Consider the following 14,112-nt stretch of genomic DNA (forward strand, 5'->3'; position numbering starts at 1 on the left):
TGCAAGGATTATTGGCTTATCTTCACCATGGTGTGAAAATATTCACCAAAATGAAAACCAAAAATATCAAATGGTTTACCAAGGAAATGCACCAATTTCTATGTTTTACTGTGAATAAAATATTTACATTTAGCAGATGCCCTTATCCAGAGCGATGTACAGTACAAAAGGGCTTTTCGAAGTCTCTTTCAGTGAATACCCTAAATAAACACTGGTTCACTAGATTACAAACTTAACTATACCATCAGCTCTGTTGGGAGGATTTATAGCACACATTTTAATGCATAAAGACATACAACAAACAGGGGGAAAATAAGCAATAGTTTAAGTGTTATAGAAAGTGGTAGGTCTTCACCTGTCATTTAAAAATTTGACATCTCGGAGAAGTTCATTCCACCACCTTGGTTCCAGAACAGAAAAAAGTCTTGATATATATACCTACCTCTTACCCTCAGAAAAGGTTGGAGCAGGCGAGCAGTGCTACAAGACCTGAGGGAGTAAAGTGCAGTGTGAGGAGTGATCAGTGACAGCAAACATATGAATGGAACCAGGATCAGCCATGTGTGAGGCAGACGCTCTGGCATAGGGGAATGTGTGAACCCAAATGTCAGCTGGGTTGATGTGTCAAGTCAAGAAGAAGCTTTTATTGTCATTTCAACCATATATAGCTGACGCAGTACACAGTGAAATGAAACAACGTTCCCCCAGAACCCTGGTGCTACATAAAACAACTTAAAACTACATAACAGAATACACAGGGCTAAGGACTAGTAATTGTCCTCGCCACATAAAGTGCAAAAATGTTGTTGCATTGGCCAGGAATCGAACCCGGGCCTCCCGTGTGGCAGGCGAGAATTCTACCACTGAACCACCAATGCTTGATGTGATGTTTTCTTCACTGCAGGCAGTTTGGGTGGAGTTTGCATCCAGGACTGTATGATGCCTCCTGTGCTGTGGTGATCAGAAGCTGGGCAACACCACCAGTGGTGATCAAGAGCAGGGCAACACCCCCATCGGTGATCGAGAGCTGCAGTGACACCCAGCTCAGTATTTCATCTAAGCTCAATTGGCCTACTATAGTTCGTATATGAAGTGCCCTGAAGTATTCCGTTCTCTGCTGGGGACTGAGCTGTTGGGTTCATGGTTGGCTAGTTTGCAAGTCTGGACTCTGTTATAGGGAAGTGCACAAACACAAACGCAGAGACAAACTATAAAAAGTCCATGTTGTTTATTGAAAAAAAAAAAAACACATCAGACTTCCTATACCCTTGGCTGCCATGGACTCCAAATGCAATCACTCACACTTGTGTTCATGTTCACATACACCTGTACAATAAGTGCTGCTAAATGATGCTAGATAGTGTAGCTAGATTATCAGTCTACCCTGGTTAACAATTCCTAAAAGAATATCAAGCCTTAATAAATCTTTGTACTATTTTATTTTAAAACACTAGATTTCTAGGTAATTTTATATAATTTAATAAAAACCAACCACCAACCATTTACACAAACGTATACAATGTTTGAATATAAACACATTCAAAAGTAATCAATATAATTAAATAAAACCTGCCCTAATTTACAATAGGCTTAAATTATTTTTCTGTTATTTCAGAGGTCAAAATGATGATCCTGTGTTAAACATAATACATAATATACAAAATAAATAAATTCTTGAAGAATTCTTTTTCTTCTTTTCCTGACTGAAATGTTCTTATTCCATTTGAAAGCCATCTGTTTAAGAAAAACAAAAACGATGGTTATTCATACACATGGTGGTCTTGTTTGACATTATGACATTACTTTTTAAATTCTGATTCGGATGGTTATTACCAGTGTTGTGCTAGTTACTAAAAAATAGTAACTAGTTACAGTTACTAGTTACTTCATTTAAAAAGTAACTTAGTTACTTTGTTGATTATTTACACCAAAAAGTAATGCGTTACTGTTAAAAGTAACTTTTTAGTTACTTTTTTAAAGAACCTTCTTTAATGTTCCCATTAATGCCATTTTATGTGTTATGGTCTACAAACACAAAACTGACTTAAACACAAAGTAATGTTTAAACACTATTTTATTTAAGTCAGACCAGCACAAACTGAATATATCACAAGGATTTCTGAAATAAATAACAAAACAAGCTGAATAATATATTCACAATCAAAAACGAAAGTGGCTTCTGCTGTTGTGTTGAGCTCTTAAAAATGTTCCTTTCACAGCTGAAGTAGGAAAACTATCAACAATGTAGAACAGAACACCGGGTTAGCTTCTAGCTTCTAGCTTCTAGCATGGAGTTCCTGGAGGAGCTTAACAAATTGGAGTTGCGGTTTATCGCAGTAGATACGAGCTTCTAACCAGAAAGACACAGCTTACATTTGACTTAAAAGTTTTTGTCTTTATGCTCAACTAAAGTGAAACGGGTAACGCACCATACGGTAACGGTAACGAAGTTACTTTATTTTTTAAAGTAATACGTTACAGTATTAGTTACTGTCAAAAGTAACCACTTTTAAGTGCCCAACACTGGTTATTACTCACCTGCTCTAATAGCAGAGGAAATTAAGTTTGTCATTGCAGTCTCTGTTCTCCCAGATGTTTGTGTTGAAGTTGTACGCACCACAGCGGTAGGGCCGGACTGGGCATGTAGGCGGTGAGACCAGGCTCCCCAGTGACATTCCATTCACCCAGTACCATTGTCCATCGTGAAAGCGCAGTCCTGTCCACACACTGGCTGTTTGAGCTTGTTCAGTCTCGATTTTGAGCAGGTCGAGCTGTGTTTGAGAATCCACAAAGACCAAGTCAGAGTAATGACTCCTGCATTCATTAAGAGCCTCTTCCCATGTTTTCTTTTCCTTCACCATTATGAACTTCCTAGAACAAATGGTAGAAAATTGTCCTTCACAGGAAACATCATCCCAGCTCGTTTCTGTCATAAAAACACATGCTTCACCTGGTGGCCAGTCATTAGGTTCGCCAGGGTTCCATTTTGTGAATGTTAATTGTGTCCCATCAGACCACTGCCAGATGTTTGCATGTGGTGCAGTTCTGTTTAGCCCAATCCAAGCTTGAAAATTTTGTCCTGTAACCTTCACAGCTTCCTGGCGCTCCTTTTCCGATGTGATGCTAGCCAAACTCCCAAAATGTTTTCTGCAATAAGCCTGAGCTGAAGACAATCGTACTATCTGTGGGGAATAAAGATATTCTTTTACTAGGCTTCTGGTCATCTCAAAACATCCCAACAGGAACCAAATGAAAAAGTGAGATTTCATCTTCGTTGCTGTGCTTCAATGTTTCTGCCAACTCACCTCACAGCTTTCTGGATTGAGGATTTCTCAGCTCTCGCCATCGATCCTCACACCATTCTAAAGAGGGACAATCGAGAGCACCTGCATCACTGCCTGGTTTGGGAATTGTGCCATCTCTGATTAGAACACCCTAAAGCAGATAGTAAGGAGGGCTGAGAAGATCATTTTAACTACTTACTAAAAAGGGAGCTGCTCACAAAGTGTTTCACAAAGTGGCTGTTTAAACAAATTGCTAAAACATTAATTGATTACATGTACAGAATTTGATTATGTACAGAATTTATTATTATTAGAACAAATTAAAAATCTACTATATTGGTCACTGTTTTTATTGTCTCACTGTCTTGTTTTGTTTGTGCACTAAATGTTGCACACATACAGTCTGTCATGCCCCAGTTTGCATAGTTTTGTGTTTTTTTATTCATGTTGTATTATGTAGCACCTTGGTCCTAGGTGAACGCTGTATATATAAGGGAATATACGGGAAAATAAAAGCCTAATTGACTTGACTTTGTTAAAATTAAGTGCTTATCATGGTGACAAGGAACAAGTGTACCTAAATTACTTTCCAAGTTTGTAGAATTCGAGTTGTATTTATATTAAGTTTGTAATCTTGCGTACCAGTGTAGATTTATTCATTACTAGAGATTTAAAGCACTTTTGTACGTCGCTCTGGATAAGGGCGTCTGATAAATGCCGCAAATGTAAATGTAAATGTAAATGTAAGTGTGAGTGATTAATTCTGAGGGATTTGAGGGATCTGTAGTTTGTGTTATCAGCGCTTCATATCGCCGGGACATTAATAACAATAATAATAGATCTACAGTATATAAAATTAACTCACTGGCCGGATATAATTGTACATTGGGCCAGATGTGGCTCGCGGGCCTTGAGTTTGACACATATGCTGTAATGCATGGCTCCTGACAGACAAAAGTCTCTGGTGGGCATCCTGAGAAGCCTACCTGTTCAGGTTCCTAGGGATGCTGCTGTGAGGCACTGTGTTGTCTGTGGTGAAGCCTGAATGTGGAGCAGTCAAGAATGGAAAGTGATGTTCTTTCACAAGGTCAGGGGGGGTAGAGACTTTCTCAGCAAAGTTAAAAGTAATAAATGGATGCAACTGTGGACTATGTTAATTAAAGTGTGTGAAATAGTCAGAAATAGTGAGTCCTAAAGGAGTGAGTGGGGCGTCCAGCAGCATGACCCTATACTTGTTGGACATTTCCAAGAGGGTGAGCCAGAGGTGCCTCTCTGTGAAGGTGAGGGCAGCCATGGACCGACCAATGGCCCTAGCGATCTCTTTAGTGGCTCAGAGACAGGTCTGCCGTCCGGCGGAGCTTGTGAACTGGCCGCCCGGGGCACCTCCCACATCCAGCTCATGCAGTAGGTCAGCCTGATATGCCTGCAGGACCACCATGGTGTGCAGGGACGCAGCGGCTTGACCTGCCGAGATGTAAGCCATACCCACGAGCGCCAATGCATTATGCAGGGGCTTTGTGGGAAATGTCTTGAAGGAGGGACTTTCTGCTCTTGAGACAGCTAAATTATGTAGCTTTTCTATGGCATGGGTCACATCCCCGAAAATGCTTACTGGCTTTTCATTATTATTTTATTATTTTATTTATATTTTTTATTTATTATTATATTATTTATAATAATTTTTTAACTACGAGGAGTAAGAGCCCCAGAGGAGTACAATGTAAGATTTACAATACAAATGCGAGCAGAATGTGCATGGTGCAATATGCGCAGATCATGCACAGAATGTATAGAGAACCGACCTAAGCGCCACCACAACTCCATAGCTCCTCGAGCCTAGCTCGCAAAGCGCACCCCCACTTCTTTTAAGAGGAAGAGTGGCGGAGCTAATGCTCCCATCAAAGTGGCAAGAAACTACAGAAAGGCGTGCTTCCAAGCCTGTGAGCGGAAGCTAAACCCAGGCAGGTGAGGTTGGAGTTGGGTTAGGGTTATAACCCAATGCAAGGTCCATTTGCGAGGCCCAGGAACTGGCGTGTCGCTCTGCCTCAGCAAGTGCGGAGCAGAGTGATGGCCTTGACATGCAGCCGGCTCGCTCGAGAACCCCAGGATTTTATATATATTTTTCTGACGGACAATTAACAGACAATTCAACAAATACACACAAAGCGCTTCGTGAACAAACTGGAGCCGGATTCACTCCATGTGCGTTTTATACTTCCTGGTCGTGACGTCAAATTTTGACTGATTACACACATTATTTCAGAGCGTGGACAATGTGCTTCCGTTTCCAATCGTTCAATGCAGCTCGAGTTCCTGAAAGGTAGTTGCATCAATTACAATAGCATGACTACATAATGAGAAGTGTCCGTCAAGAACTGGCCTGCCTGCAGTCTAGACATTTCAGTTAATTTTTTAAATACGTTAGATACGTCATCAACTAAGCGACTGATGCTACCCTCAGCTGAAAGCGGGGAACCGGCAGCATGGATTTGCTCGAGCCTTCGAAATTTGTTCGTGAAATAGGGTAAAATTTTGCGAGCAAGGTAGCTTGTATCTTCGTTTGCTCGTACTATGAGTTGCTTGTACAACGGGGTTTTACTGTATACACAGAAGTCATGTTCGGTACATACCTCGGTATGGGGGGGGCCACGGTTCAATACAACAGGAATAAGCGACAAATCCCCAGTGCTTGCTTTTTCTCTTTTTTGACAGCTACAGAACTAAAACGCTTCTTGTGAAATGAATGTACAAAATAAATAGAATTATGTGAAATACAACTTTTTAATAAGGAGACTATACATAAAACTTCCAAACCTCTCCTAAAACAACAGAAAAACATTAAATGTTCATTAAATTTAAGATAATAATTGTTAAACCCGAAATCGCTTTTTAATCTAAATGCTTCAGAATAACAGTGTAATGAGACTTAAGTACATTTATTAAATACTGCTGTACTTCACAGGAAACTGAACACTTTCCCACAAAACAGATTTAAAACAAGCAGGCATGTCTTCAAGCTTTTGTGTGTTGTCTGAACTTGCAATCCTTGTTATGCATTGGTGTGTAGCAGAGCTCTTCTTCTGCAGTTAGCATTGCATTATCACACGTGCCCCCATCTGTGCCCCTGTGACTGAGTGTATTCGTCGTCAGAGTACACGAACCGAACCGTGACGAATGTACCGTGATATATATTTTATATATATATAAAATAGTTTTATTGTGAATATAAAATGGATTTATGACATTTTAAAATCACTGCATTCTGTTTTTATTTCCATCTTCACACAGGGTCCCAACTTTTTTTAAATTGGTTTTGTAAGTCCCTAACCTTAGATGTGGTGTACTGGTGGGCTGCAGAAGGCTCAGATGATCTTTTGTGATCTTTTGAGAATGTTCATAAAGTGTGAGGACTCTTTATATAAACGTATACAGTGCCCTCCACAATTATTGGCACCCCTGTTTAAGATGTGGTCGTGGACTTCTAAAATTCTCCTTTTTAAAACAACATAGAACCCAAATGCAAAAGGAGAAAAATCCAACCTTTTATTTAAGTACATTACTTTGGTGGTAAAAAAATTACACATTTAGAAAAAAAAAAAACTTGAAATCATGTGTGCCACAATTATTGGCACCCTGATGTTAATACTTTGTACAACCTCCTTTTGCCAACAAGACAGCACTTAATCTCCTCCTATAACATTTCACAAGATTGGAGAACACAGAGAGGATTTTGACCATTCTTCTTTGCACAATCTTTCTAGATCATCCAGTTTCCTGGGTCCTCTCTTATGCACTCTTCTCTTTAGCTCGCCCCACAGGTTTTCAAATGGGTTGAGGTCTGGGGACTGAGATGGCCATGGGAGGACCTTGAGTTTGTGACTGCTGAACCACTTTTGTGTAGATTTTGCCGCATGTTTTGGATCATTATCCTGCTGAAAGACCCAGTGACGACCCATCTTCAGCTTTCTGGCAGAGGCCATCAGGTTTTTATTTAAAATATCCTATACTTCAAAGTGTTCATAATGCCATGCACCCTAACAAGGTTCCCAGGGCCTTTGGAAGAGAAACAGGCCCACAGCATCACAGATCCTCCACCATACTTCACGGTGGGCATGAGGTGCTTTTTCAAGTTTTTTTTTTTTTCTAAATGTATGATTTTTTTTACCACCAAAGTTATGTACTTAAATGAAAGGTTGGATTTTTCTCTTTTTTTGCATTTGGGTTCTATGTTGTTTTAAAAAAAAAGTCCACGACCACATCTTAAACAGGGGTGCCAATAATTGTGGAGGGCACTGTATATATATATATATATATATATATATATATATATAGGTATATATAGGTATAATAGTGTTAATTATATTTGTCACCATTGTGACATTATTGCTAGGTCTTTTTTTCTTCCTCTTTTTTTCTTATTTATTTGTTTTTCTGTCTTAAAATTTAATCATCATTAACATACATTGTTAAATCATTAGGACAGTGTCAGGAATCCACCTGCCACGCCTCCTTCAGAGGCTGCCTTTGCCTCTGCAGCGCAAATCACGCACAGCTGAGCGCATTATCCACTCATTCCCTGCCTCCATATAAACCGCTCACTCACCCACACTCCCTGTCCGTTATTGCATGTTCATGTTCATGTTTACATGCTGTTTTTGCACCTTTTGTATTCAATAGAATGTTTACATGCTGTCTTTGCACCTCCTTGCTGCTGTTTTTTTTGCACTACATTGCTCTGTTTTGTTTGTACTTTCTCCTGGGTATAGTTTTTAAATTTTTCCTCACACAGTACTGTATATTTAAGTATACAGTAGGTTTACTAGTCGGCGCTATACTTGGTTTTTGTCTTTTGTCTTGTCTTGTGTTGTCTGTCTGCACTCTGTCTGTCTGTACTGTTCTTTTGTTTGCACTCGATGCACTTTATGTTGTTTTGTTGTTTAGTGTAGCACCAGGGTTCCGGAGGAACGTTGTTTCGTTTTACTGTACTGTGTACCACTGTGTATAGTAAAAATGACAATAAAAGCCACTTGACTTGACTAACGCAGGTATTTGTGTTTTTCCGCACGTCACGCTGTCTGCACCGCATTTCTCTGCTGCTGCCAGCGCCGCGCTTTTCCCAGAGAGTCCCCGAGAGCTCAGCTTCGTCCCAGGGACTCCAGGCGAGCTCCTCTCCTCTCCTAGGCTTCCAGGCGGCTCCCTCTTCGCTCCAGGTCCCTGGTGAGAGCTCCTCTTCGCTCCAGGTCCCTGAGGAGAGCTCGGCTCCGCTCCCGGTCCCTGACGTGAGCTTCTCTTCGCTACCGATTCCCAAGGAGAGCTCGGTTCCATCCCAGGACTCCCGGGAAAGCTCAGCTCCGTTCCAGGGTCTCAAGAAGAACTCGGTTCCGCGCCAGCGTCCCAAGGAGAGCCCGGTTCCACGCCAACGCATCCCCGAGCATACCTCTTCATCCAATGGGATCCCGGAGCACACAACTCACCTCCGACACTGCGAAAGGGAAGTCGAACCGCTGCCCCTGGCTTCAAGATGGTTCTCCAAGATGGCGCCGGTGAGGTCGGCTGCCGTCACGACTGCTCCGGCTACGGTTTTTCTTTTTTTGTTTATTTTATACTTTTATTTAACTAGTTTTATTTCCATCTACACAAGATGGACACCATTAGATATGACAGAGACACTCTTATATCTATTGGTGTACAATGCACTCACCTTCGCCGCTTTTAAACCCGGACCCATGCTGGCGGGAGAGATCCTGAGGGTGAACAAGGGCGCGACCCGTACCGGCGTCCGCGAGAAAGCGAGCCAGCGTCAGGAACAGGCTGAGGGCACGCACACCACGCTCCCTTACCTAGTATCCTGTTAGCCAACGTCCAGTCACTGGAGAACAAGCTCGACGACCTCAGGGCAAGGGTCAAGTTCCAGAGAGACATTCGGGACTGCAACCTTCTCTGCTTCACCGAGACATGGCTGAACCCAGCGGTACCGGACGACACCATCCAGCCGGCCGAGTTCTTCTCGGTTTACCGCATGGACAGAACACTGGAGTCGGGGAAGTCAAGAGGAGGTGGAGTGTGTCTGATGGTGAACAAACACTGGTGCGACAGCGCGAGCATTGTTCCTCTTTCACGCTCCTGCACACCAAACCTGGAACTACTGACCATCAAATGTCGGCCCTTCTATCTACCTCGGGAATTCAGCTCGGTCATAGTCAGTGCCGTTTATATTCCACCTCAAGCGGACACGGACACTGCAGTATGGGACTTACATGAGTCATTAACGCAACAACAAACACAGCATCGGGGCGCTGCGCTCATTGTGGTCGGAGATTTCAACAGTGCCAACCTCAGCGCGCACTCCCGAACTTTTATCAGCACATCACCTGCCCCACCAGGGGCGAAAGAACACTGGACCACTGCTACACAACATTTAAGAACAGCTACAAGGCACAATCACGTCCACCGTTTGGGAAATCGGACCATGCTGCCATCTTCCTCATGCCTGTTTACAAACAAAAGCTGAAACAGGAAGCTCCGGTTCAGAGGAGGTCGCGCTGGACTGACCAATCGGTGGCCGCTCTGCAGGGCGCTTTGGATGACGCAGACTGGGACATGTTTCGGCGCAGCTCTGATGACGTCAACATGTTTACGGAAGCGGTTGTGGGATTCATCGGGAAACTAACGGATGATACGGTGTAAAAAACCAGAACGTTTCCCAACCAGCAGCCGTGGGTGGATAAAACCATCCGCGACGCTCTGAGATCCCGCTCCGCTGCCTACAACACGGGCTCGCCACCGGGACATGGATGAATACAAGGCTGCATCTTACAGTGTTCGCAGAGCGGTAAAGGATGCAAAGCGGCGCTACGGGAGGAAACTAGAGTCACAGTTCCAACAAGGTGGCTCCAGGAGCCTGTGGCAGGGACTAAGGACAATAACGGACTATAAAACACCATCTTCCAGAATGGTGAATGCGGACGCTTCTCTGGCAGACGAGCTAAACACCTTTTACGCTCGTTTCGAGGCTGCAGCTAACCACGCTAGCGGCGCTAGTGGCACAACCAGCATGCACGCTGAGAGAGCCAGAGAGGTAAACACATTCACCATCTCGGAGCATGACGTGAGGAGGGCATTCAAGAGAGTGAATACCAGGAAGGCAGCAGGACCAGATGGAATCACAGGTCAGGTTCTGAAAGCCTGCGCTGACCAGCTAGCACCGGTGTTCACTGAGATATTCAACCTCTCTCTGGAACAGTCTGTTGTCCCCTCATGTTTTAAACAGTCCACTATTGTCCCTGTCACGAAGAAACCCCAGCCCGTCTGCCTAAATGACTATCGCCCTGTAGCTCTGACCTCAGTAGTGATGAAGTGCTTTGAGAGACTGGTCAGAGACTTCATCACTGCCTCACTACCGGACACACTGGACCCACTACAGTTTGCGTACCGTCAGAACCGTTCGACTGAGGACGCAATTGCACATCTTCTCCACATTACTATCAGTCACCTGGACCAAAGAAACGGGAATTACACAAAGATGTTGTTCGTGGACTACAGTTCAGCGTTCAACACCATAATTCCCTCCACACTCCCCTCTAAGTTGGAGGTCCTGGGACTCAGCCTGCCACTGTGTCAATGGATCTCAAACTTCCTGACGGACAGACCACAAGCTGTACGGGTGGGAAAACACACCTCATCCACCCTCACCCTCAGCACTGGAGCTCCCCAGGGTTGTGTTCTGAGCCCCCTGCTGTACTCACTGTACACATATGACTGTGTGGCCACTTCCAACTCCACAACCATCATCAAGTTTGCTGACGACACCATTGTGGTGGGCCTGATCTCCAACAACAATGAGACGGCCTACCCACAAGAGGTTAAAAACCTGGAGAGATGGTGCCAGGAGAACAACCTTCTCCTGAACGTCAGCAAGACTAAGGAGTTGATCGTGGACTTCAGCACGAAGCAGGAGCGGTCATACCAACCGCTAAACATCTGCGGGACTCCAGTGGAAAGAGTGGACAGTTTCCGGTACCTGGGTGTTCACATCACACAGGACCTGTCTTGGTCCTGTCACATCAACACCCTGGTGAAGAAGGCCCGGCAGCGTCTGTACCATCTGAGACGCTTAAGGGACTTTAAACAACCCTCTCAGGTGCTTAAGACTTTTTACACTTGCACCATTGAGAGTGTTCTGACGGGTAGCATCACTTCCTGGTTCGGGAACAGCACCATGCAGGACAGGCAGCCCTCCAGAGGTGGTGCGTTCAGCTGAGCGTACCATCCACACCGAGCTCCCTGACCTGCAGGACATCTACAGCACGCGGTGCAGGACCAGAGCCAGGAAAATTGCGAAGGACCTCAGCCATCCCAACAATGGACTCTTTTCTCTGTTGCGTTAGGAAACGCTTCCGCTCCCTAAAGCGAACACAGAGAGAATGAGGAGGAGCTTCTTCCGCAGGCCATTCGGTGTTTAAACCAGGAAACACCCAGGATCTAAAAACTGGCCCACTCTCCATCATCACCTTTTTTTTCCCCTGCACAATCACACTTTTCGTGCTACGGCACATTATACACTGGACATTATACACTGGACTTGCACAGCACAGTGAACTTTACCTTTCATATTTTCATTTTCTTTTTCATATTTATTTCATATTTCTTATATTCTTTTTTTATACCACACCTTACTGCACACGGACACTTATGGACAATCAAAAACATGCCTAACTTGTTTACTGTTTACTGTTGTTTACTGGTTAACTGCACACTGCCATAAACATTTTCTGTGTATGTGTATATATATATATATATGTATATATGTATGTGTATATATACATATATATTTATATATCTTTATATCTTTATTTATCTGCCTTCTTTTTCTTACTATATTTTTCTTTAAATTTTGTTATATTTATATTTCTGCATTTTTTATATCACCCCACAAGTTCTCGATTGGATTAAGGTCCGGGGATTGGGCTGGCCACTCCATAAGATTAATTTTGTTGGTTTGGAACCAAGACTTTGCTCATTTACTAGTGTGTTTGGGGCCATTGTCTTGTTGAAACAACCATTTCAAGGGCATGTCCTCTTCAGCATAAGGCATCATGACCCCTTCAAGTATTTTGATCATTGGCTGGGCCTTTGCCTTTCTGGTTATTCTACGATACATTTTGATGGTTGTCTTCCGTTTTCTTCCACGTCTCTCTGGTTTTGCTCTTCATTTTAAGGCATTGGAGATCATTTTAGCTGAACAGCCTATAATTTTTTGCACCTCTTTATAGGTTTTCCCCTCTTTAATCAACTTTTTAATCAAAGTACGCTGTTCTTCTGAACAATGTCTTGAATGACCAATTTTCCTCAGGCTTTCAAATGCATGTTCAACAAGTGCTGGCTTCATCCTTATATAGGGGCCACCTGATTCACACCTGTTTTTTCACAAAATTGATGACCTCAGCGATTGAATGCCACACTGCTATTTTTTTTGAACACACCCCTTTCAACTAATTGCCCAATTGCACAGCCTTACGAGCGTACATATCATGAATGCTGGGTCTTGTTTGTTTTCTGAGAATCTACTGCACCTACTGGTAACTTGTTTGCCACGTAGCAATAAAAAATATACTAAAAACCTGAATTATTCTGGTTAGTCACATTGTACTGCTATTATTTTGAACAATACTGTATAACACAATGCTCTGTAAAGATTAAATAGTTGCCTAGGTTGTTCCAACTACTTTGGTCATGTTTCCGTCCAGTTAAGAGTAGTGTTCTTACACACGAGGGAAAATGTTGTGTTTTATGCAATTCCTTGCGCTACTGCAAGAGATGCTGGATAAGAGAAAGGAGGAAGAAGAAGAAAAAAAGTGTGAGCTAGGTGGGAATCTGTGAAGTTGCTGTTAAAAAATAAATTGCAAAGTTTTGGAAGACTTAGCATCTTGCTTTTGCCCACAGATCTAACAGTCACCTTCCTGACTCTCTCGGTTTTTTTTTTGCTCACTCTCTCCTGAACGCTCAGTTTGGCTAGGTGGCCCGCTCTAGGAAGAGTCCTGATGGTTCCACACTGTGCTCATTGGGACCTTCAATGCAGAAATGTTTCTGTACCTTTTTCCAAATCTCGGAGGTCTACAGACAATTCCTTGGCTTGGTTTGTGCGCTGACATTCACTGTTAACAGTGGGATCTTTTATAGACAGGTGTGTGTGTGCCTTTTTATATCATGTCCAATCAAGTGAATTTTCACAGTTGTAGAATTTCCAATTAAGTTGTAGAAACATCTCAAGGATAATCAGTGGAAACAGGATGCACATGTTTTTGATTTTTAATAAATTTGTAAAGATTTCAAACAAACTTCTTTCAATTTGTAATTTTGGGTATTGTTTGTCGAATTTTTAGAAAAATTATGACTTTAAACCATTTTGGAATAAACCTCTTCATCTTCTTCTTTTTCTTCTTCTTTGGCTTATCCCATTAGGGGTCACCACAGCGGATCATCTATTTCCATACTATTCTGTCCTTCACATCTGCCAACTACATGCATGTCTTCCCTCACCAAATCCACAAACCTCCTTCTTAGTCTTCCTTTTTTCCTTTTACCTAGTGGCTCCATTCTCAATATTCTCCTACCGATATACCTCATATCCATTTACATTTTGCGGCATTTAGCAGACTCCCTTATCCCTCCTCTGCACATGTCCAGACCATCTAAATCGGGTCTCTCTCTCACTTTGCCCCAAAAGGTCCTACATGCGCTGTCCCTTGAAGAAGCTAATTTGTAATCCTGTCCATCCTTTTTACTCTCAATGGAAATCTCAACATCTTCCACTCTGCCACCTTAAAGC

General features: G+C 42.8%; 1 non-coding gene across 1 annotated transcript; it reads right to left on the minus strand.

The window, feature by feature from the left end:
* Positions 1-807: 807 nt before the first annotated feature.
* trnag-gcc lies at positions 808-878 on the minus strand. The gene has a single exon. It is a non-coding gene; the product is annotated as a tRNA-Gly (tRNA).
* Positions 879-14,112: the final 13,234 nt, after the last annotated feature.

The sequence above is a fragment of the Silurus meridionalis genome, chromosome 3 (genome assembly GCF_014805685.1).
Source record: "Silurus meridionalis isolate SWU-2019-XX chromosome 3, ASM1480568v1, whole genome shotgun sequence".
Classification (NCBI taxonomy): Eukaryota; Metazoa; Chordata; class Actinopteri; order Siluriformes; family Siluridae; genus Silurus; species Silurus meridionalis.